Below are 25,294 nucleotides of genomic sequence, written 5' to 3'. Positions count from 1 at the left end.
GCATGAACTAAACTCAGTTTCAATTTGTACAGAACTGAATGAACATTTTAAGGGGAAAATGAAGGAATAAGGAAGAAGTTGACAATGAGCTCAGTTGAGTCAGAAGTGAAAAATCACACAAAGTAGAGGTGGAGCCAAGATGGCAGTGTGAGTAAGGCAGTGGAAATCTCCTCCCAAAACCATATATATTTTTGAAAATACAACAAATGCAACTATTCTTAAAAGAGAGACCAGAAGATAAAGGACAACAGCCAGGCTACAACTACATATGCGAGAACCGAGCACCTCACGAAGGGGGTAAGATACAAGCCGCGGCACGGCGGGACCCAAGCGCCACCCCTACCCCAGTTCCCTGGCGGGAGGTGAGGAGTTGGAGCAGGGAGGGAGAGGGAGCCCAGGACTGCTAAATTCCCAGCCCTTGCCATCCTCACCAGGAGCATAGACGCACAGTGCGTGGTGTGCTGGATACTAGGGAAATGGAACAGTAAAACCTGCGAGCTGGTTCCCACAGCTGGAGCCCCTGGGACAAAAGAAAAGCGAGTGCTTTTTGAAAGTCTTAAAGGGACAGGACCCTCACAGGGGGACAGAAGCATCCCAGCACACTCAGCCCAGCAGCTGGGAATCCCGGGGAACTCCGGATGCCCCAACCCCCTGGGAGGCAGCACAGCTCTGGGGCCCCCCACTGCGATAAACAGCCTCCCACCCATTCCTCCTCTGGCCCAGCTCAGCCATAGTAGAGCAGCACCCTGAGACCGGCCTTGCCCTCAGCAGCCGCACAGAGCGTCCTCCGCAGCGGCCAGGGCAAGAATCAGAGACCCCGTCTGTGTGCAGCTGCCCAGCACAAGCCACTAGGGGTCGCCATTCTCCCAGGAGAGGAACGCAATGAACAAGTGGGAAAGGACTTCGTTCTCCTAGTTCACACATGTGCCAACTGCCCACAACTATCTCTAGCGCCACAAAAAGGCAGAAGAATTTGATCCAGAACACTATCACACAGACATCCTCCCCTTAGAAGGAGGCTGGGGAGATAGACTTAACCAATCTTCCTGAAAAAGAATTCAATATAAAGATCATAACCATGCTGATGGACTTGCAGAGAAATATGCAAGAGCTAAGGAGGGAGAATACACAAATAAAAAAATCTCTGGAAGGACTTAAAAGCAGAATGGACGAGGCACAAGAGGCCACTAATGGAATAGAAATCAGAGAACAGGAACTCAGAGAAGCTGACGCAGAGAGAGATAAAAGGATCTCTGGGAATGAAAGAATATTAAGAGAACTGGGTGACCAATACAAAAGGAACAATATCTGCATTATAGGGGTACCAGAAGAAGAATAGAGATAAAAAAGGGATAGAAAGTGTATTTGAAGAAATAATTGCTGAAAACTTCCCCAAACTGGGGGAGAAAATAGTCGCTCAACACAGAATCACACAGAACTCCCAACAGAAGGGACTCAGGAAGACAACACCAAGACACATAATAATTAAAATGGGGAAGATCAAGGACAAGGACAGAGTACTAAAGGCAGCCAGAGAGAGAAAAAAGGTCACCTACAAAGGAAAACTCATCAGGCTATCATCAGACTTCTCAACAGAAACCCTACAGGCCAGAAGAGAATGGCATGATATATTTAATGCAAAGAAACAGAAGGGCCTTGAACCAAGAATACTGTATCCAGCACGATTATCATTTGAATATGAAAGAGGGATTAAACTGTTGGTAGCCGCGCCTGCCGCACCCTGAAAATGGCACCCTCTTGTGCAACAAAAACCCATGCAAATTGAGTCTGAGCATATGAACCAATCAGGCCAAAGTGTCATGCTAACTAAGGCTTATGCAGCAGCACCAATCAGCGTAGAGCATGAGGCCTATATAAGCAGACCCTTTCTTCCCGTCTGGGTCCTGCCCGACACATTTGTTTCACAAAGAGCTGAAGATTAAAGCTTTCTGCAGAAGAATCCTGCTGTTGTTGCGTGCTGTTCTTGCCGGCGAGGACAGGGCGCGCGACAAGTGGTGCTGAAACCCGGGAACCAGAACATCACCGGCACAGGGAGGACCCTTCAGACATCTGGAGAGGATTCAGAACTGCAGGATTGACGAAAACCCGGAGTGGTAAGTTCCGAGAGACGCGCTTTTAAGGGTAGGGGCTGATGGTTCTCGGTAGATAAAGAGACACTATGGGAAACGCGCCGTCATTAGTCACAGCGCTGCAGACAGCTCTCAAAGAGCGAAATTTGAAGGTCTCCAGCAAAGTCTTAGGATCTTTTGTGAAGGAGGTAGACCGCGTTGCTCCCTGGTTTATCTGTTCAGGGTCCCTCTCCATCCCGAGTTGGGACAAGTTAGGGAAAGATCTTGATAGAGAAGAAGAAGAGGGACACTTGAGAGGAGGCACTAGACCACTATGGAAACTGATTAGAGCTTGCCTACAAGATGAAAAATGTGAAAAGGTGATAAAGGCAGGACAGAGAGCTTTGACAGAGATCCAAGAAAGCATGTCAGAAACGGAACGGGAGACAGAGCTAGCTCGCGGCCGAAAGAGGACCGCTAAAGTGAAAGTTAAAAAACCCCAGAGTGAGGGGGAAAGTCCGCCCAGGGCAAAAGTGAAAGAGCCCCGAGGAGCAGGTGACGACCGCCTCGGAGAAAGTAGCAAGTACCCATGGGAAGAGTTGAGAGACATCAACTCTCCAATAGGGAGTCAGAGGAGGAACTCGTATCCTCAGAAGAGGAGGAAGAGACCAAGACCGCGAAATGCGGAAGTAAGGGAACTAGCAAGGCTGAAAGGCAGACCAAAGAGAAAATGAAAGCAGGGTGCTCTCCGTCGCCCACTGCTCCACCACCTTATGTGAGAGGTACACATACTTTCTGTCACCCAGATACCATACAAGCAATTAAGCAAATGTTCCCTGTGTTTGAGGACAACGGGGTACGCTCCCACCAACCCCTGAGCCATAAACAAGTTAAAGATTTAGCAGAATCCGTTCGGGCTTACGGAGTCAGTGCTAACTACACCTTAGCACAGATTGAAAGGTTGACAGAGACAGCTATGACACCTACAGATTGGCAGTATGTGACTAAAGCATGCCTTACTAGCATGGGACAATATATAGAGTGGAAAGCGTTGTGGCATGATATCAGCATGACCCAGGCACGTGCAAACGCTGCCGAAGGGCAACCTGCATGGTCGTATGATATGTTGACAGGCCAGGGACAGTGGGTGGCCAACCAGACCGCCTTCCCCGCACAGGTGTACGCACAAATAAACGCGTGCGCTGCTAAGGCATGGAAAGTCCTCACTAACAAAGGGGAAGTGTCAGGCAATTTGACAAAGATTATCCAAGGGCCGAGCAAGCCATTTTCAGATTTCGTCGCTCGCATGATGGAGGCCGCGGGTAGAGTGTTTGGGGACCAAGAGCAAGCTATGCCCCTAGTAGAGCAATTAGTATTCGAACAGTGTACCAAAGAATGCAGGCAAGCGATAACACCCTGGAAACAGAAGGGGATGCATGCTTGGCTAAAAGCCTGCAGAGAAATAGGGGGACCACTCACCAATGCGGGCCTAGCCGCGGCTATATTACAAAGCCACAAACAAGCCAGAATTACTAATAAAAATATTAAATGTTTTCAATGTGGGAAATTAGGACATATAAAGAGAGAATGTAGAAGCCCAACTTTAGAGCTCACAACCCAAAAGACCCCTGGATTATGCCCTAAGTGCAAAAAAGGCAGACATTGGGCCAATGAATGCCGATCTGTTAAAGACATAGAAGGGAAACCCTTAGAGCTGCCAAAAAATGCCCAGAGGGGCCCCCGCCGTCAGGGCCCGCAAATATATGGGGCAACCAGCACACAGGTGTCATTCGGGAGCAACAAAGCCCCCCAAGGAGAGCCACTCCAGGTTCCGCGGGATTGGACATCCGTGCCACCACCAGAATAGTGTTAACTCCGCAGATGGGAGTTCAACCTATTCCCTCAGACTTCAAAGGCCCTTTACCACCAAACACAGTTGGATTACTCTTGGGGCGCTCTTCTGCTGCCTTAAAAGGCCTTGTAGTCCACCCTGGAGTTATAGACCAAGACTATGAGGGACAAGTGAAAATTATGTGTTCAGCCCCCAGAGGTATCTACCCCATATCCCCAGGAGACCGCATAGCCCAACTCCTAGTATTGCCCAGTCTCCATGCCAATTACCCAGCCACCACCACTGAGAGAGGAAAAGGGAGTTTCAGCTCCTCTAACTACAATTCCGCTTTCATAGCATTAGACTTAGCAGACAGACCAAAATTGACCCTCAAAATAGAAGAAAAGAGTTTTGAAGGAATCCTAGACACTGGAGCAGATAAAAGTATTATCTCTGCAACCTGGTGGCCCTCCAAATGGCCTGTAACACAGTCCTCACACTCTTTACAAGGTTTAGGATATGAGTCTAGTCCTACCATTAGTGCCAAACCATTGAAATGGCAAGCGCCTGAGGGGCAAGAAGGTACAGTTACCCCTTATGTGCTCCCACTGCCAGTCAATTTGTGGGGGAGAGATGTTATGCAAGGCCTAGGCCTTAAACTCATTAATGAGTACTCCACCCCTGCCCAAGGCATGATGATGGATATGGGATACATCCCTGGTAAAGGGCTAGGGAAATACCAACAGGGACGCACAGAGCCTATCCTACCCAAAGTAAAAAATGACCGTCGCGGCTTGGGTTTTTCGTAGGGGCCATTGAAGACGCCATGCCCATACCCTGGCTTACAGAGGAGGCCATATGGGTTCCTCAGTGGCCCCTATCCTCTGAGAAATTGGAGGCAGCTCACCACTTAGTACAAGAACAGCTCCAATTAGGACATTTAGAACCCTCTGTATCTCCATGGAATACGCCCATATTTATAATCAGAAAAAAGTCAGGATCCTGGAGATTGCTTCATGATTTGAGAGCAGTAAATGCTCAAATGAGGCTGTTTGGACCTGTCCAGCGAGGACTGCCACTCCTCTCTGCTCTACCCAGAGAATGGAAAGTAATCATAATAGACATCAAAGATTGTTTTTTCTCTATACTCCTAAATACCAAAGATAGGGAAAGGTTTGCTTTTACCCTGCCAGCTATTAACCATGAACAACCTGACGCCAGATTTCAGTGGAAAGTCCTCCCTCAAGGGATGGCAAATAGCCCCACCATATGTCAACTGTATGTTCAGCAAGCGCTAGCACCAATCCGCGAGAACTACCCCAAACTAAAAATTATTCACTATATGGATGATATCCTTCTCTGCTCCCCACAATCAGCAGAGGTAGAAGAGGCCTATGTAAAGCTCACTAAATCCCTAGAAACTTGGGGACTGAATATAGCCAGTGAGAAAGTCCAAAAGTCTAGTATTAGCAAATTCCTAGGAACCACTATTTCCACAGATGTTATTTACCCCCAAAAGCTTGAGATAAGACATGATCAGCTGCGAACCTTGAATGATTTCCAAAGACTCCTAGGACACATTAATTGGTTGCGGCCATTTTTAAAGATACCTACCACTGACTTGAAACCACTGTTTAAAATCCTAGAAGGGGACTCACAACTAACATCTCTGCGCTCCCTTACACCTGAGGCAGTGCAGGCCATCCACAAGGTAGAACAGGCCTTAATGACAGCACAATTGAATAGGATACAATTAAATGAACCCTTTGAGTTATGCATCCTTCCTACTCCGGGACTGCCAACTGCAGTCTTGTGGCAACGAGGGCCACTGATCTGGATCCATCCCCAAGCCTCTCAGGCTAGAACGATAGAATACTACCCGGCCGCCATAGCCAAACTCGCTCTGAGGGGAGTAAAAAACTCATTAACACATTTTGGGAAAGCTCCAGCAACAATCATAACCCCTTACAATATGGAGCAGATACAAACATTATGTGCTATGAATGATGATTGGGCCATACTTGCTTATAGCTTCTCAGGAACCTTTGATAACCATTTCCCAAAACATCCCCTCATCAATTTTGCTAGAAATCATCCCCTAGTGTTCCCTCGGATCACTAGCCAAACCCCATTGCCACATGGAGAAACAGTCTACACAGATGGATCCAAGACAGGTACAGGTGCCTATATCCATAATGGCGAAGTTGTGACAAAAAAACTATACACCCAATACTCCACAGATAGTAGAATGCTATATAGTTTTGGAAGTACTACAAACCTTTCATGGACCTTTAAATATTGTGTCAGACTCTAGTTATGTTGTTAATGCAGTTAATTCCCTAGAAGTAGCTGGACTGATCAAAGCATCAAGTTCGGTAGCTACCCTGTTCAAACAAATACAATCACAATTACTCCTTAGACGCTCTCCTTTATATATGACCCACATTAGAGCACATTCAGGCCTTCCCGGGCCTATGACCCTAGGCAACCACTTAGCAGACCTTGCAACTAGAAGTATAGCTTTCCCTCTGCTAGACCCTGTCGCCACAGCTTCAAAATTCCATTCACAATTCCATGTCACTGCTGAAACATTGCGCAAGCGGTTTAGTATAACCAGAGCTGAAGCTAGGAACATTGTTCTTAGCTGCCAACTTTGCTGCAGTTTTCTTCCCACACCTCATGTTGGGATCAATCCCAGAGGTATTAAGCCTTTGCAAATTTGGCAAATGGATGTGACACATATTTCTTCCTTTGGGAAGCTGAAATACGTACATGTGTCTACAGATACGTGTTCAGGAGTCATCTTTGCCTCCCCATTGTCTGGAGAGAAAGTTTCCCATGTCATTCACCACTGTCTTGAGGCTTGGAGCGCAATGGGGGTTACCCCAAATCCTCAAAACAGACAATGGTCCCGCCTATACTTCTGCCAAATTCGCTCAATTTTGTCATCACATGGGAATTAAACATATCACTGGTCTTCCTTACAACCCACAGGGTCAAGGGATTGTGGAGCGCATGAACCGCACTCTCAAATCCTATCTAATTAAACAAAAAGGGGGAATTGAGGACATACCCCCCACACCCAAAACAGCTATAGCCCTAGCACTTTTCACTCTAAATTTTTTGAACCTGGATGCTCAAGGCCATACAGCAGCAGACCGCCACAATCAGTGGCCAAAAGACCCACAGGAACTAGTGAAATGGAAGGATGTATTATCTAACCAATGGAAAGGCCCGGATCCATTTATAATAAGATCCAGGGGAGCTGTATGTGTTTTCCCTCAGGGTGAAGAAAACCCCTTCTGGATCCCAGAGCGCCTGACAAGGAAGGTCCTGGACAAAGGAGATGACCTCTCTGTGCCTACTGATCCTGCTCTCGTCGCTGGGAACCCCGATTCAGGGAGTACTGAGATGGGGAATATTGTCTGCCTTTCCTAAGCCCATGCCTGTTCGCTATAATGCAGCAGTTTTTCCACGCTTTTTTACTACTAACTCTAGCATGAACCTGCCTTACTTACCATTAGATTCTCTAGCAGCTTCTTTAGGAGAAAACCGAACCTTTGAAACCGATGGATCTTTGTGCTTCACCACTCGTAACCACTCAAATTGCCTGTCCCTTAAACAGCATATGTACGGGTGGTTTAGCCGTGATAGAAAATCGGGTGAATTTAGTCAGTCCTTTCGTGAGAATAAGACCTACACTAATGCAGCAGTAAGCCAAATGGTCCTTTGGATCAATGGTACATTTGTGAAAACTCCTATTAAGCAGATTAATTATAGTAACATATTCCTCCCTTACCGTCCCCGTCAACCCAAATATGCTCCCCATTGTGTGGGAGATTATGAGGGAGAGCAATGGCCGTGGACTGATTGCCAGTCACATGCAACAAGCTGGGCAGATGAGGGACACAAATTTTCCTTGTCCCCAGATATGGAGGAAATTTCTGGCAGTGTTTATAGAAGGGTGGCAGAAGGAGGAGAGTTCCAACAAGATGTAGGCAGGAACCCCGTCCATAAATGGCTGCTGTGTGGAGTTAATGGCTCGTGTTCAGACCTTTCTCCCTTTATTGTCCTACAAGGGGGAGGGATTGGGATGTCTAATAGTTCCTGTACCTATGAATCTACAAGCCCAACCTTAGATGGCAAAACTGTATACCAGGTGAATAAGACTACTTATAATATTTCATGTCAAAGAGTTGCACCAGCCCCTGGCCAATATCCACCTACTCCAGTATGCGTGTATCCCCCATTTCTATTTATCGTATCCAATAACAGTTTTGGCTCTTGCTCCAATGACACCTGTTTCTTGTCTCAGTGCTGGGATGCGCTTAACTTTACCAATGCCTTAATAGCCCGTATTCCTCGTTGGGTCCCCGTCCCAGTAGACGCACCTAATACCATGACACTGTTTCGAGAGAAACGCGACTTCGGTGCTACAGCCGCTATAGTGCTTCTAATCTCCATATCCGCAGTTGCAGCCACCGCAGCTGGCATAGCTTTAGACACCTCTATCAAATCAGCTACAGAACTCAATAACCTTGTGGAATCAGTATCCTCTGCCCTTGACCATCAGTCCTCGCTTGATGGCAAGCTGAAAGGAGGAATAATGGTCCTCAATCAGCGAGTAGATCTAGTGGAAGAGCAACTAGATGTGCTCTGGCAGTTAGCCCAATTGGGATGTGAGCGAAAATTTCGCGCTCTCTGCATTACTAGCATACAATATAAAAACTTTACGCGAGCAGCTAATCTGTCACGAAGCCTGTCCCATTATCTTTCAGGAAACTGGTCCCAAGACTTTGATGGAGCATTGGAAGAGCTACGGCGAGAAATAATCCACATCAACTCCACCCGGCTAGATATCTCCATAGCAGAAGGACTCTCTTCCTGGTTCCACAGAGCTCTCTCCCACGTTAAAGAGTGGGCGGGCATGGCTGGGATGAGTGTATTCATGCTTGGAGGTCTCATGCTCCTACTCTGGTTGTTATGCAGGCTCCATGCCCAACACAGGCAAGATAAAGTGATCCTTGCTCAAGCCTTGATGGCGGTAGATATTGGCGCCTCTCCCCAAGTATGGCTCAACATGCTCAATAAAGAAGCTCAGCTTTAGCTTGAGGTAGCCCTTGCACCCTGAGCCCTTGTGGCATTGCACCAGGCCTGGGTACCTTATCGCTTACCTGCAGCTTTCCCTAAGAAACTCGCGGTGCAAGAGGGTCAAAGAAAAGGTCCAAGACCCTTTGTACCAGACGGTCCCAACGTCTGCTAGAGGATGCGAGGCTATGCACTGCAAGAGGTTTTGGACCCCTCTGAGAGACATGCCTGATTGCATAGGGGTAGATGTCTACAAACCCCTCTCCGAAAATAGGACATCAAATGTTTCTGGAGATCAGGCCTCTATCTCCGCCTCAGCTGACATGTTCCGTTCTGAGTTTCTATAAAACAAAAAAGGGGGAGATGTTGGTAGCCGCGCCTGCCGCACCCTGAAAATGGCACCCTCTTGTGCAACAAAAACCCATGCAAATTGAGTCTGAGCATATGAACCAATCAGGCCAAAGTGTCATGCTAACTAAGGCTTATGCAGCAGCACCAATCAGCGTAGAGCATGAGGCCTATATAAGCAGACCCTTTCTTCCCGTCTGGGTCCTGCCCGACACATTTGTTTCACAAAGAGCTGAAGATTAAAGCTTTCTGCAGAAGAATCCTGCTGTTGTTGCGTGCTGTTCTTGCCGGCGAGGACGGGGCGCGCGACATTAAACAATTCCCAGACAAGCAAAAGTTGAGGGAATTTCCTCCCACAAACCACCTCTACAGGGTATTTTAGAGGGACTGCTCTAGATGGGAGCACTCCTAAGGCCAAATAGATGTCACCTGAAAAAATAAAATCACAGAAAGAAAGCAGAACAATCAAATACTAATTAAAGGCAAAAAATAAAATCAACTACACCCAAAAGCAGTCAAAGGAAACAAAAAAGAGCACAAAATAAAACACCCAACATATAAAGAATAGAGGAGGATGAATACTAAGGGAGAGAAATAAAGAATCATCAGACTGTGTTTACAATAGCTCAATAAGCGATTTAAGTTAGACAGTAAGATAGTAAAGCTAACCTAGAAACTTTGCTAACCACAAACCTAAAGCCTGCAATGGCAATAAGTACATATCTTTCAATAATCACTCTAAATGTAAATGGACTGAATGCACCAATCAAAAGACACAGAATAATAGAATGGATAAAAAAGCAAGACCCATCTATATGCTGCTTACAAGAGACTCACCTCAAACCCAAAGACATGCACAGACTAAAAGTCAAGGGATGGAAAAAGATATTTCATGCAAACAACAAGGAGAAAAAAGCAGGTGTTGCAGTACTAGTCTCAGACAAAATAGACTTCAAAACAAAGAAAGTCACAAGAGATAAAGAAGGACATTACATAATGATAAAGGGCTCAATCCAACAAGAGGATATAACCATTCTAAATACATATGCACCCAACACAGGAGCACCAGCATATCTGAAACTAATACTAACAGAACTAAAGGGGGAAATAGACTGCAATGCATTCATTCTAGGAGACTTCAACACACCACTCACCCCAAAGGATAGATCCACTGGGCAGAAAATAAGTAAGGACACGGAAGCACTGAACAACACAGTAGAGCAGATGGACCTAATAGACATCTATAGAACTCTACATCCAAAAGCAACAGGATATACATTCTTCTCAAGTGCACATGGAACATTCTCCAGAATAGACCACATATTAGGCCACAAAAAGAGCCTCAGAAAATTCCAAAATATTGAAATCCTACCAACCAACTTTTCAGACCACAGAGGCATAAAACTAGAAATAAACTGTACAAAGAAAGCAAAGAGGCTCACAAACACATGGAGGCTTAACAACACGCTCCTAAATAATCAATGGATCAATGACCAAATCAAAATGGAGATCCAGCAATATATGGAAACAAATGACAACAACAACACTAAGCCCCAACTTCTGTGGGATGCAGCTAAAGCAGTCTTAAGAGGAAAGTATATACAGCAATCCAAGCATATTTTAAAAAGGAAGAACAATCCCAAAAGAATAGTATAATGTCACAATTATTGAAATTGGAAAAAGAAGAACAGATGAGGCCTAAGGTCAGCAGAAGGAGGGACATAATAAAGATCACAGAAGAAATAAATAAAATTGAGAAGAATAACACAATAGCAAAAATCAATGAAACCAAGAGCTGGTTCTTCGAGAAAATAAACAAAATAGATAAGCCTCTAGCCAGACTTATTAAGAAGAAAAGAGAGTCAACACAAATCAACAGTATCAGAAACGAGAAAGGAAAAATCACGACGGACCCCACGGAAATGCAAAGAACTATTGGAGAATACTATGAAAACCTATATGCTAACAAGCTGGGAAACCTAGGAGAAATGGACAACTTCCTAGAAAAATACAACCTGCCAAGACTGACCCAGAAAGAAACAGAAAATCTAAACATACCAATTACCAGCAACGAAATTGAAGTGGTAATAAAAAAACTACCAAAGAACAAAACCCCCGGGCCAGATGGATTTACCTCGGAATTTTATCAGACATACAGGGAAGACATAATACCCATTCTCCTTAGAGCTTTCCAAAAAATAGAGGAGGAGGGGATACTCCCAAACTCATTCTATGAAGCTAACATCACCCTAATACCAAAACCAGGCAAAGACCCCACCAAGAAAGAAAACTACAGACCAATATCCCTGATGAACACAGATGCAAAAATACTCAACAAAATATTAGCAAACCGAATTCAAAAATACATTAAAAGGATCATACACCATGACCAAGTGGGATTCATCCCAGGGATGCAAGGATGGTAAAACATTCAAAGTCCATCAACACCATCCACCACATCAACAAAAAGAAAGACAAAAACCACATGATCATCTCCATAGATGCTGAAAAAGCATTTGACAAAGTTCAACATTCATTCATGATAAAAACTCTCAGCAAAATGGGAATAGAGGGCAAGTTCCTCAACTTAATAAAGGCCATCTATGATAAACCCACAGCCAACATTACACTGAACAGCGAGAAGCTGAAAGCATTTCCTCTGAGATCAGAAACTAGACAGGGATGCCCACTCTCTCCACTGTTATTTAACATAGTACTGGAGGTCCTAGCCACGGCAATCAGACAAAACAAAGAAATACAAGGAATCCAGATTGGCAAAGAAGAAGTTAAACTGTCACTATTTGCAGATGACATGATACTGTACATAAAAAACCCTAAAGACTCCACCCCAAAACTACTAGAACTGATATCAGAATACAGCAAAGTTGCAGGATACAAAATCAACACACAGAAATCTGTGGCTTTCCTATACACTAACAATGAACCAACAGAAAGAGAAATCAGGAAAACAACTCCATTCACAATTGCATCAAAAAAAATAAAATACCTAGGAATAAACCTAACCAAAGAAGTGAAAGACTTATACTCTGAAAACTACAAGTCACTCTTAAGAGAAATTAAAGGGGACACTAACAGATGGAAACTCATCCCATGCTCGTGGCTAGGAAGAATTAATATAATCAAAATGGCCATCCTGCCCAAAGCAATATACAGATTTGATGCAATCCCTATGCAACTACCAGCAACATTCTTCAATGAACTGGAACAAATAATTCAAAAATTCATATGGAAACACCAAAGACCGCGAATAGCCAAAGCAATCCTGAGAAAGAAGAATAAAGTAGGGGGGATCTCACTCCCCAACTTCAAGCTCTACTATAAAGCCATAGTAATCAAGACAATTTGGTACTGGCACAAGAGCAGAGCCACAGACCAATGGAACAGACTAGAGAATCCAGACATTAACCCAGACATATATGGTCAATTAATATTTGATAAAGGAGCCATGGACATACAATGGGGAAATGACAGTCTCTTCAACAGATGGTGCTGGCAAAACTGGACAGCTACGTGTAGGAGAATGAAACTGGACCATTGTCTAACCCCATATACAAAAGTAAACTCAAAATGGATCAAAGACCTGAATGTAAGTCATGAAACCATTAAACTCTTGGAAGAAAACATAGGCGAAAACCTCTTAGACATAAACATGAGTGACCTCTTCTTGAACATATCTCCCCGGGCAAGGAAAACAACAGCAAAAATGAACAAGTGGGACTATATTAAGCTGAAAAGCTTCTGTACAGCAAAAGACACCATCAATAGAACAAAAAGGAACCCTACAGCATGGGAGAATATATTTGAAAATGACACATCCGATAAAGGCTTGACGTCCAGAATATATAAAGAGCTCACACACCTCAACAAACAAAAAACAAATAACCCAATTAAAAAATGGGCAGAGGAACTGAACAGACAGTTCTCCAAAAAAGAAATACAGATGGCCAACAGACACATGAAAAAATGCTCCACATCGCTAATTATCAGAGAAATGCAAATTAAAACTACAATGAGGTATCACCTCACACCAGTAAGGATGGCTGCCATCCAAAAGACAGAGAACAACAAATGCTGGCGAGGCTGTGGAGAAAGGGGAACCCTCCTACACTGCTGGTGGGAATGTAAGTTAGTTCAACCATTGTGGAAAGCAGTATGGAGGTACATCAAAATGCTCAAAACAGACCTACCATTTGACCCAGGAATTGTACTCCTAGGAATTTACCCTAAGAATGCAGCAATCAAGTATGAGAAAGGTCAGTGCACCCCTATGTTTATTGCAGCACTATTTACAATAGCCAAGAATTGGAAGCAACCTAAATGTCCATTGATAGATGAATGGATAAAGAAGAGGTGGTACATATACACAATGGAATACTACTTAGCCATAAGAAAAAGGTCAAATCCAACCATTTGCAGCAACATGGATGGAGCTGGAGGGTATTATGCTCAGTGAAACAAGCCAAGCGGAGAAAGAGAAATACCAAATGATTTCACTTATCTGTGGAATATAAGAACAAAGGAAAAACTGAAGGAACAAAACAGCAGCAGAATCACAGAACTCAAGAATGGACCAACAGGTACCAAAGGGAGAGGGACTGGGGAGGATGGGTGGGTAGGGAGGGATGGAGGGGGAGAAGTAGGGGGGTATTAAGATTAGCATGCATGGGGGGGTAGGAGAAAAGGGAGGGCTGTACAACACAGAGAAGGCAAGTAGTGATTCTACAACATTTTGCTATGCTGATGGACAGTGACTGTAAAGGGGTTTATAGGGGTGACCTGGTATAGGGGAGAGCCTAGTAAACATAATATTCATCATGTAAGTGTAGATTAGTGATACCAAAGAAAAAAAAAGGGCAGTTCCTGTGTGGTAACCTCCAATGAGTTCTACACAAGGGTATAAAGGGCATATAAAAGTGTAGGCAAAGGGTCTGTTTGTGTTTATACAGAGGATCAAAGCCTAATTGGGCTACCCTGAAAATGAACTAAGATACGATGTGAAAAAGAACTTCCAACATCAGCACTCTCTGGAAGACTCATGCCAGAAGATGATCATCAAAAAACCCCAACAAAGATCCACGCACTGCTACAGCTGTAGATGCACTCATCCCACCAGTTCCTGGACTTGCCATGGGAATGAGGAAGGAGATATCTAAGCTGGCCTGTGCATACAGTAAAACAACAAATTTGACTGGATCTATACTGTTGGAACTCAACCAAGAATTAGGAGAAGTGCAAATTGTAGCGCTCCAAAATCTTACGACTACAGACTATTTACTGTTAAAAGAACATATGGGATGTGAACAGTCCCAAGGAATGGGTTGTTTTAATTTGTCTGATTTCTCTCAGACTGTTCAAGTTCAGTTGGACAATATCCACCATATCACAGATAAGTTTTCACAAATGCCTAAGGTGCCTAACTGGTTTTCTTGGTTTCACTGGAGATGGCTGGTAATTACAGGTATGCTTTGGTTATGTAACTATACTCCTATTATGTTAATGTGTGTGCGCAATTTAAGCAGTAGCTGAAAACCTATACATGCTGAAGTTACTCTACAAGAAGATATGTCAAAGAAATAATCAATCTTCCCATGTTTTCTTCCACCTGCTACTTCTATAGCTTTTCTTCTTCCTTCCTAATTACAACCCTTAAATAGAATTCGTGCCTCATATCAAATTTACCGAGTATCATAATTCTTCCAAGTGGTAAAGATACCTCAAGACAAATGCTGGGCATAGAAGCTACAGGGCATAAATATGCAAAGAAATAAAAAGCTAACCATTTCAAACAATAAGGCTTCTCTCTCACTTACCAACTTTACATTTCCCTGTATGGCCCCGGAAGATGACTGGTTAGCCAGAGACGGGTAAGATTCCTCAAGGGAGGAGCAACCTAAGACAGGCACAGTCGCAGGGGGGTCATCAGGTGAGAAATTGGGGATCAACAGAGGTGAGGCTTAGAACCTCACCCCCCCGTTCTGAGAGAAATCTTCTGCATATGTGGATGTTTTATTGCCCTTGTCTAGCTTGGATTAACACATAGTCTACAGGCACACACCTGATCATCTACATTTGCTCTCTTACAACACTAAACTATGTTTTCTACCTTTATCTTGTATCTACCTACCACTTCAGCATTTTATTAAAAATAATAATAATAAAGAGAGAAATGTGGTATCCACATATAAATCAAGTATAAAAATCAAATGAATATTCATATTTGAACTGACTGTTTATAGTTCATAATGCATGAGCAAAACCGAAGGTTTCTGTGATGGCTGCCCTTGTACTGTTCACCATGTAAGAACTTATTCACTATGTAAGAATTTGTTCTCCATGTAAGAACTTGTTTGTTATGCCTCAGAAGATTGGAGACTGACGAAAATTAGGCTTGGGTTGTATTAATGATTGTGCATTGAGCATTGACTCCCCTATACAGAATTTTATTGTTGTTAACAACCATTTGATCAATAAATATGAGAGATGCCCTCAGGAAAAAAAAAATCACAATGAGGTAATCACCTCACACCACTTAGAATGGCCAACATCCAAAAGACAAGCAATAACAAATGCTAGCAAGGATGCAGAGAAAGGGGAACTCTTCTACACTGTTGGAGGGAATGTAAATTGGTTCAACTGCTGTAGAAAGCAATATGGAGGTTCCTCAAAAAAGTAAAAATACACCATTTGACCCAGTAATTCCACTCTTAAGAATTTACCTGAAGAAAGAATCTCTAATTTGAAAAGATATATGCACCGCTATGTTTATTGCAGCACTATTTACAATAGCCAAGAAATGGAAGCAACCTAAGTGTCCATCAGTAGATGAATGGATAAAGAAGATGTGGTACATATACACAATGGAATATTATTCAGCCATAAAAAGAAAATAAATCTTGCCATTTGCAACAACATGAATGGAGCTAGAGGGTATTATGCTTAGTGAAATAAGCCAGGTGTAGAAAGACAAGTACCAAATGACTTCACTTATTTGTGGAGTATAAAAACAAAGCACAACTGAAGGAACAAAATAGCAGCAGACTTGCAGACTCTAAGAAGAGACTAGTGATTACCAAAGGGGATTAAGGGGCATTATAATTTGCAATCACAATATAAGTAGGTCATGGGGAAGGCAGTACAGCATGGAGAAGACAAGTAATGACTCTATAGCATCTTACTATGCTGATAGACAGTGACTGCAATGGGGGGATGAGGACTTTATAATATGGGTGAATGTTGAAACCACAATTTGTTCATGTGAAACTTTCATAACACTGTATATCAATGATACTTTAATTTAAAAATTACATACAGATTCACTTTCCCTTCAAGAATAGAGGTATATGCCTCTCTTCATGTGCTTAAGTCTTAGATAGTTGGATACCACAAACAATCACTAAAACTCACTTTAGACAAGTTTTCAAGTTCGTTATCTATCCCACTCTCCCTAGGATGTCAAGACAAAGGAATAGAATGAAATAGTAGAATAAACAGTGGACTAGGCTTCTCAGTTGTACTATTATCTGCTAACTACAATGTACTTGATGTCAGAACTGGACTGGACTTCAGAGATCATATGATGCCTCCTCAGACAGGAAAATAAGATACAGAGAGTGTAAATAACTAGAATATAGGCTCAACTGCAAATTGACTTTCTGAGTTTCACTTACCTCAGGTACATAGCCTCCACCACAGGACCACTGGGAGTCAAAAAAAATGACAGCAAATATGAAAGCATGAATGCAAAACCTTTGGCAAACAAGATGAATTATCCTTGGAACCTGGGGCAAGGCCTCATGCAGACATGATTGGCTCAGGTCCTGCCAGGCTTCTCCTTATAGCCCACTTCTTAATCTTGGTCTAGTCACACTGGCCTTCTTTATTTCCCTCAAAACGAAATCTACTCTTGCCGTGAGATTTCTGTACCTATTATTCCCAATGCTAGTATAGTTTGCCTCAAGATCTTTGACCATCTGGCCCCTTTTTGTCATTCAGGCTTAACTCACGGGTACCTCTTGAGTAATGCCTTCTTTGGCAACCCAGTGAGTATAATTGTATCCCCATCACTCTCTACCACATCATCTTTATCACACAATTTTTATTTCCATCATAGCACTCCTTCAATGTTCTATTATCCATTTTTATTTATTGTCTGACTTCCCTACATAGAACATAACCTTCATGAGAGAGGGGATACATGCTTCTCTCTATTGGAAAAAATTATCCAAGGCTTGGAAACAAGCAAAAGAAATTACTGGGTGTACTTTCAGTTTTGATATTGGGCACTATCGAGAGCAGAGACCAGCAAACTTCCTCTGTAAAAGACTATATAGCAAACATTCTTTGTGTGCAAAAAAAGCAAAAATTGAGGTTATTTTATAAGTACTTATCTAATAAGATAAAAAAACAAATTTCCACAATTTTTAAATTGAAAACTCAAAATAAAATAATTGAAACTACTTTTTGGTAAATAGGTCTACTAATGAGAATAAAATTATTTTGGGGAGTATACATTGTATTTAGATGGGGTTCAAAGAATCATCCAAATCAACTATAAATGTTTATCTGTTTATGTTGTTCTGTAATGAAATGTTATGTATGTTATCTATCTTTTCACATCGATAGGTATTGCCAAATACTGATAGCAGTCCATGACCATGTGATTCAATTGAGCATAATCGTTGCTTGAAAAGCATTTATAAAATTCCATTAGATTCTTCTCATTATATTTGTTTTAAAAGACATAATAAAACTTTACACTTCTAAGCCATCAAATTCCTGTGTGGTAGGGAAAATCAAGATATTCAGCTTCTATTTCTGAATATAAAAAACAAAACAAAAAAAGCCCATGAAACTAATGATGGTTAAGTTTATGAAAATGAATGAAACCAACTACTGACACTACTAGTTTAATAACACATGATAAATTTACATTTTCTGCAAAGTACTTTCTGCAATTAATAAGCATGCACTTTAAACACATTACATTTTCACAAGCCTTGTAAATTTGTTGAACTTGGCCTTTCTTCTGCTCCACATATATTTTTGCCACCATCAGTTGTAACACATCTTAACAGATTCTACTTCAGATGATACTGAATTGGTGTTTTCTCAACTTCCTTGAAAACATTTCTACCTGTAATTGTTTCATGCAAACTATTCAAAGAGGGTAATTCTTCAGTCACTTCAAATTCTGTGTTGACTTGTCAAATAAACAGCAACGACTGAAGAGTATTGGTAACATGGATTCATCAGCAGCCAAGGAAAACCACTTGAAATCATTTGCTTTATTTTTAAATTGAGTATTGTGTCAATATTTCTGGGGAAATAAAACAATTCTGCTAGCAAAAAGAACCCTCCCTGCTAGTATAGAAGAGTAAAAGAATGTGCTTTATTATTAAGTGCTAACAGATTACATGCATATAAGGTAACCTGAAAATGACCGCAAAGTTAGGGCAAAATATCACATAATTTATATAACAAAGCAAAAATGGAGACTGGACTTAATCCCTAGGGATAATTATCTTTATTTCAAAGGTTAGGGTAAGGACTCAGACTTACTATGTCTGCAAGAAAACACCCTAAGGGAAGAGGGTAAGCAGTCTCTTTGCCTTTATAAATGGAAAAAGTCATTTTTATTTATCCTTAGATTCTCAATGTCCTCAACTCTTCAAGCAAGTGTTCTCACCAAAAGGAAAACAGTCTTATGCAAATTTATTTTCTTTGGACATACTGACCCCACTGCTACAATCAAACATCTCTGTGGGATTGGAATCAGAGGGTCTAGGGATGCATAAAGAATTATTCTTTAAGAGTTTTGTCTTCTATAACAATGAGCCTTTTGATATGCAAATATGAACTCCTGGTGGAGATGGGTGTGGAGAAATTGCTTGGCTTAATAGAGCATTACAAATAGATGTTGGTGGAAATCAAGAGAGAAGGTAAAAAATATGGACTTGTTGAAGGACATTTAAGAATATTAAGTTATTTGTGTAGATACATTTCTACCCCTTCCATTACCTCCAAAGCTTCAGTAAAGGCTGCCACTCACAAATGCCTCCCATGAGACGTTTTGGGGAGGGGGAATAAAAATTCCTATGTCTAAGTTAGGAAGAAAAAAAAGAACATCTGAGGTTGGTGAAACACTAGTAAACTATAAATTCAGCAAGGGCTAGGGACTCTAGACCAAGAACAGTTTTTGAGAAATCAAGCACCTTCCCAACCCCAGGATTCACATAAGGCTCTAGGATGGCACTGGACTTCCCACTGAATGCGGGGTTGTGAAAATAAAGGGAAACCTCAGTAAAATTGAGTCAGGATGCCAGCAGAGAAACTGCTCATGCCCTACCACTCATAGTCAATTTGCAGACCCTACAGGAAGAGAAGAAATTTGCAAATCCATATCACTTTACTACCCCAGGAAGATGAAGGAAGGTTTTCTTCCTCCCCCAGCAGTAGTCCAGCCAATGGGAGACTTTTACAACTCAGCCAATAAGAAGTCACTACACTTCGAATTGCCAGTTTACACCAATGGACTTGTTTATGACAGCCCTCCCAACTCCAGCCTTTGCCATATAAAAGAGTGGTCCTCTCCTTTGTTCTATAGACTTGCTTATGATTTTGCAGTAGCTTCTTGTTTGGAATTGCAGTACTCTGCAATTTCCAAATAAACCCTTTTTGCTGGTAAAATAACACTTTTACTTTCAAGGTTAACAGGGTAAAGGGCTATATGCCATTTTATGTTATCTCAAAAGAAAGGGTGACTTCAACTAACACCTTAGTTTCAGTTGCAACATTTCATCACTGAGATTCTATCTCAAAAGCAGGAAGGCTATAAAAGTGGGACCTGTGCATAGATAAAAGTTTACAGAATCTCTCCTCCTCTAGTGAAGCAAGCTGCAAATAAACTATACAAAACACCTGTCTTTGAGATGTAACCCAAAGGCTCCCAAGACTTCAACAAAACTATGGCCTACCAATATGAACAAAAGGAGAGGGAATGACTGTCAGGAACAGCTGAAAGCTAATTCATGGTGCAGAATGCTGACAAAGACAGATGGTATGGCAGAGAAATCCTAAAGAAAGTTCCAAATTTGATTCCCATCTTTATGAACCTGGACAGGTGGGCAAACCTAGGTACCTGGAGACAGTCAACACCAACTGGCAAAATGAGAACAGCTACTGATTTCAAAACACACAAAAATCTCAGAACAGAGGCAGGGGAGAAGTTGGAAGGTTAAGTACGGGGTGGTAGTGTTAGGCAGGAAAATAGGTATGAGTGGGATGAAAAGACAATTAAGGCCAGTAAAGTCCACTAAAAGGGACTCAGAATTAACCAGTTAAAACTAGAAAGCCAGAAAAGACTCAGAGTTAATAATAAGTTAATCAGTTAAAGCTAAAAATCCAGAAACATCTTGGCCTGGAATATTTAAATATTCCCCAGAAAAAGAAAAATATCTCCAGGATTAAAGATGGCAGCGTGAGAGGTAAGACAGAGGCTCCTCCTAAAACTGCATATAATATGAAAATATAATTAGTACAACGAATCCTGAGAGAGCAACAGGAAAGAAGACTGCGCCAGACTGCATACACCTGGAGAAAAAATCAGACTTCATGGAACAGGGTAATATACCAAAGCTGTGTCCTGCCAGGACCCAAGCCCTTCCCCCATCCCAGCTCAAAGACGGGGAGGAAGAGAAACTAAACAGGGAGGGAGTGGAGGCATGGGACTGCTGATTACCTACCTCCAGAGATCTGCTCTGGGGGCACAAACCTACATTTCATGGTGCTTTCATGATACTCTCATGATTATGGGGTTGGAAACCTAAGACAGGCAGAATTCCTGGAGAGACTGAGATTCCAGCCACTTGTGGAAAGCAGGGATCCATATCCGGCTGCTCTGGGACAAAAGCTTATACCTGTGTGCTTGGCCCACTGGTTCAGGCAGTGGAGACAGGCATAGCAGCTGGGAAGCAGGAAACAGCTCTTTCCTCCCCCCAGGCACAAATCTCACTCCCCTGCAACCACTGACATTGTTTGAGGGGCTGAACAGCTCCAGAGAATACAGCATCTGAACACTAAACAGCACCATATACAAATATGAAACACCAAAGTAACCTGGTACAGAGTAAAATTAATACAACCCCTGAGAAAGATGACATGGACCTCATGACTCTTCCTGAAAGGCAGTTCAAAATAAAAATCATTAAAATGCTAACAGAGGTACGAGAAAATATTCAAGAACTCACGAATGAACTCCGGTCGGAGACCCAATCATTGAAGAGCACAATGGAGGGTATTAAAAGCAGATTGGATATGGTGGAGGAGATGATAAATGAAATAGAAACTAGAGAAGAGGAATACTAGAGAAGCTGAGGCCCAGAGAGAAAAAAGGATCTCTAAGAATGAAAGAATATTAAGAGAACTATGTGACCAATCCAAATGGAACAATATTCTCATTATAGGGATACCAGAAGAAGAAGAGAGAGAGAAAGGGATAGAAAGTGTCTTCAAGGAGGTAATTGCTGAAAACTTCCCCAAGCTGGGGAAGGAGATAGTCTCTCAGGCCATGGAGATCCACAGATCTCCCAACACAAGGGACCCAAGGAAGACAACACCAAGACACATAGTAATTAAAATGGGAAAGATCAAGGATAAGGACAGACTGTTACAAGCAGCCAGAGAGAGAAATAAGATCACATACAAAGGAAAGCCCATCAGGCTAACATCAGACTTCTCAGTAGAAACCTTACAGGCCAGAAGGGAGTGGCATGATGTATTTAATGCCATGAAGCAGAAGGGTCTGGAACCAAGATTAGTTTATCCAGCAAGACTATCCTTTAAATTTGAAGGAGGGATTAAACAATTTCCAGATAAGCAAAAGCTGAGAGAATTTAGCTCCCACAAACCATCTCTACAGTGTATTTTGGAGGGACTGCTATAGATGGAAGTGTTCCTAAGGTTTAATAGCTGGCACCAGAGGTAATAAGACCACAGCAAAGAAAGTATAACAGCTAATTACTAAGCAAATGCAAATTTAAACTAACTATCACCAAAGTCAATCCAGGGATAGACAAAGAGTACAGAATATGATACTTAATATATAAAGAATGGAGGAGGAAGAAAAAGAAAAGAACCTTTAGATTGTGTTTATAATAGTATATTAAGTGAGTTAAGTAAGACTCTTAGACAGTAAGGAAGTTAACCTTGAACCTTTGGTAACCACGAATCTAAAGTCTGCAATGGGAACAAGTACATACCTATCGATAATCACCATAAATGTAAATGGACTGAATGCACCAATCAAAAGACATAGAGTCACTGAATAGATAAAAAAACAAGACCCATCTATATGTGGCCTACAAGAGACTCACTTTAAACCCAAAGACACAGACTAAAAGTGAAGGGATGGAAAAAGATATTTCATGCAACTAACAGAGAGAAAAAGGCATGAGTTGCAGTACTTGTAGACTTCAATAGTTGCAGACAAAATAGACTTCAAAACAAAGAAAGTCACAAGAGACTAAGAAGGACATTACATAATGATAAAGGGGTCAATCCAACAAGAAGATATAACCATTATAAATAGCTATGCTCCCAATACAGGTGCACCTACATATGTGAAACAAATACTAACTGAATTAAAAGGGGAAATAGAATGCAATGCATTCATTCTAGGAGAGTTCAACACTCCACTCACTCTGAAGGACAGATCAAGCAGACAGAAAATGAGTAAGGACACAGAGGCACTGAACAACACATTAGAAAATATGGACCTAACAGACATCTACAGAACTCTACACCCAAAAGCAGCAGAATACACATCCCTCTCAATTGCACATGGAACATTTTCAAGAATAGATCATATACTAGGCCAGAAAAAGAGCCTCAATAAATTCAAAAAGATTGAAATTGTACCAACCAGTTTCTCAGACCACAAAGGTATGACACTAGAAATTAATTACAAAAAGAAAATGAAAAATCCCACAAACACATGCGGGATTCACTACATGCCCCTAAATAACCAATGGATCAATGACCAAATAAAAACAGAGATCAAGCAATATATGGAGACAAATGACAACAAGAATTCCACACTGCAAAATCTGTGGGATGCAGTCACGGCTGAGCTAAGAGGAAAGTTTATTGCAGTATAGGCCTAACTCAGGAAAGAACAATTCCATATAAGCAGTCCAAACTCACAATTAATGAAACTAGAAAAATAAGAACAAATGAGGCCCAAAGTCAGGAGAAGGAAGGGCATAATAAAGATTAGAGCATAAATAAATAAAATCAAGAAGAATAAAACAATAGAAAGAATCAATGAGAGCAAGAGCTGATTTTTCGAGAAAATAAACAAAATAGATAAATTCCTAGCCAGATCTATCAAGAAAAAAAGAGAGTCTACACACATAAACAGAATCAGAAATGAGAAAAGAAAAAATCACTACGGACACCACAGAAATACAAAGAATTATTTGAGAATACTATGAAAAATTATACGCTAACAAACTGGGTAACCTAGAAGAAATGGACAACTTTCTAGAAAAATACAACCTTCCAAGGCTGACCAAGGAAGAAACAGAAAATCTGAGTGACCAATTACCAGCAACAAAACTGAATTGGTAATCAAAAACCTACCTAAGAACAAAACCTCTGGACCAGATGGCTTCAATGCTGAATTTTATCAAACATTTAGGGAAAACCTAATACCCACCCTCCTTAAAGTGTTCCAAAAAGTAGAAGAAGGAATACTTCCAAACTCATTCTACGAGGCCAGCATCACTTTAATATCAAAACCAGGCAAAGACAGCACAAAAAAAGAAAATTATACACCAATATCCCTGATGAACATAGATGCAAAAATACTCAACAAAATATTAGCAAACCGAATTCAAAAATACATCAAAAAGATCATCCATTATAATCAAGTAGGATTTATTCCAGGGATGCAAGGATGGTACAACATTCAAAAATTCATCAACATCATCCATCACATCAACAAAAAGAAGGACAAAAACTACACAATCATCTCCATAGATGCTGAAAAAGCATTTGACAAAATTCAACATCCATTCATGATAAAAACTTTCAACAAAATGGGTGTAGAGGGAAAGTACCTTCACATAATAAAGGCCATGTATGACAGACCCACAGCAAACATCATACTTAACAGCAAGAAGCTGAAAGCTTTTCCTTCAAGTTCAGGAACAAGACAAGGATGCCCACTTTCCCCACTTCCATTCAACATCGTACTGGAGGTCCTAATCATGGCAATCAGACAACACAAAGAAATAAAAGGCATCCAGATTGGTAAGGAAGAAGTGAAACTGTCCCTGTTTGCAGATGACATGATATTGTACATAAACAAACCTAAAGAATCCACTCCAAAACTACCAGATCTAATATCTGAATTCAGCAATTGTTGCAGGATACAAAATTAATACACAGAAATGTGTGGCATTCCTATACACTAACAGTGAACTAACAGAGAGAGAAATCAGGAAAACAATTCCATTCACAGTTGCATCAAAAAGGATAAAATACCTAGGACTAAACCTAACCAAGGAAGTGGAAGACCTATACCCTGAAAACTACAAGACACTCATAAGAGAAATTAAAGAAGATACCAATAAATGGAAACTCATCCCATGCTCATAGATAGGAAGAATTAATACTGTCAAAATGGCCATCCTGCCTAAAGCAATCTATAGACTCAATGCAATTCCTATTAAAATACCAACAGCATTCTTCAATGGAACTAGAGAAAATCGTTCAAAAATTCATATGGAACCACAAAAGACCTCGAATAGCCAAAGCAATTCTGAGAGGGAAGAATAAAGCTGGGGGGATTATGCTCCCTGACTTCAAGCTCTACTACAAAACCACAGTAATCAAGACAATTTCGTATTGGCACAAGAAAAGACCCATAGACCAATGG

General features: G+C 41.6%; 1 protein-coding gene across 3 annotated transcripts in view; it reads right to left on the bottom strand.

Annotated features, from left to right (window-relative positions):
* The window catches only part of UNC13B (unc-13 homolog B), a 302,361-nt gene that overhangs the window by 261,818 nt on the left and 15,249 nt on the right, over nucleotides 1-25,294 (bottom strand). The gene's annotated exons all lie outside the window — the stretch shown is intronic.

Source organism: Manis pentadactyla, chromosome 3, assembly GCF_030020395.1.
Source record: "Manis pentadactyla isolate mManPen7 chromosome 3, mManPen7.hap1, whole genome shotgun sequence".
Classification (NCBI taxonomy): domain Eukaryota; kingdom Metazoa; phylum Chordata; class Mammalia; order Pholidota; family Manidae; genus Manis; species Manis pentadactyla.
This window is presented reverse-complemented; position numbering and strand designations above follow the sequence as displayed.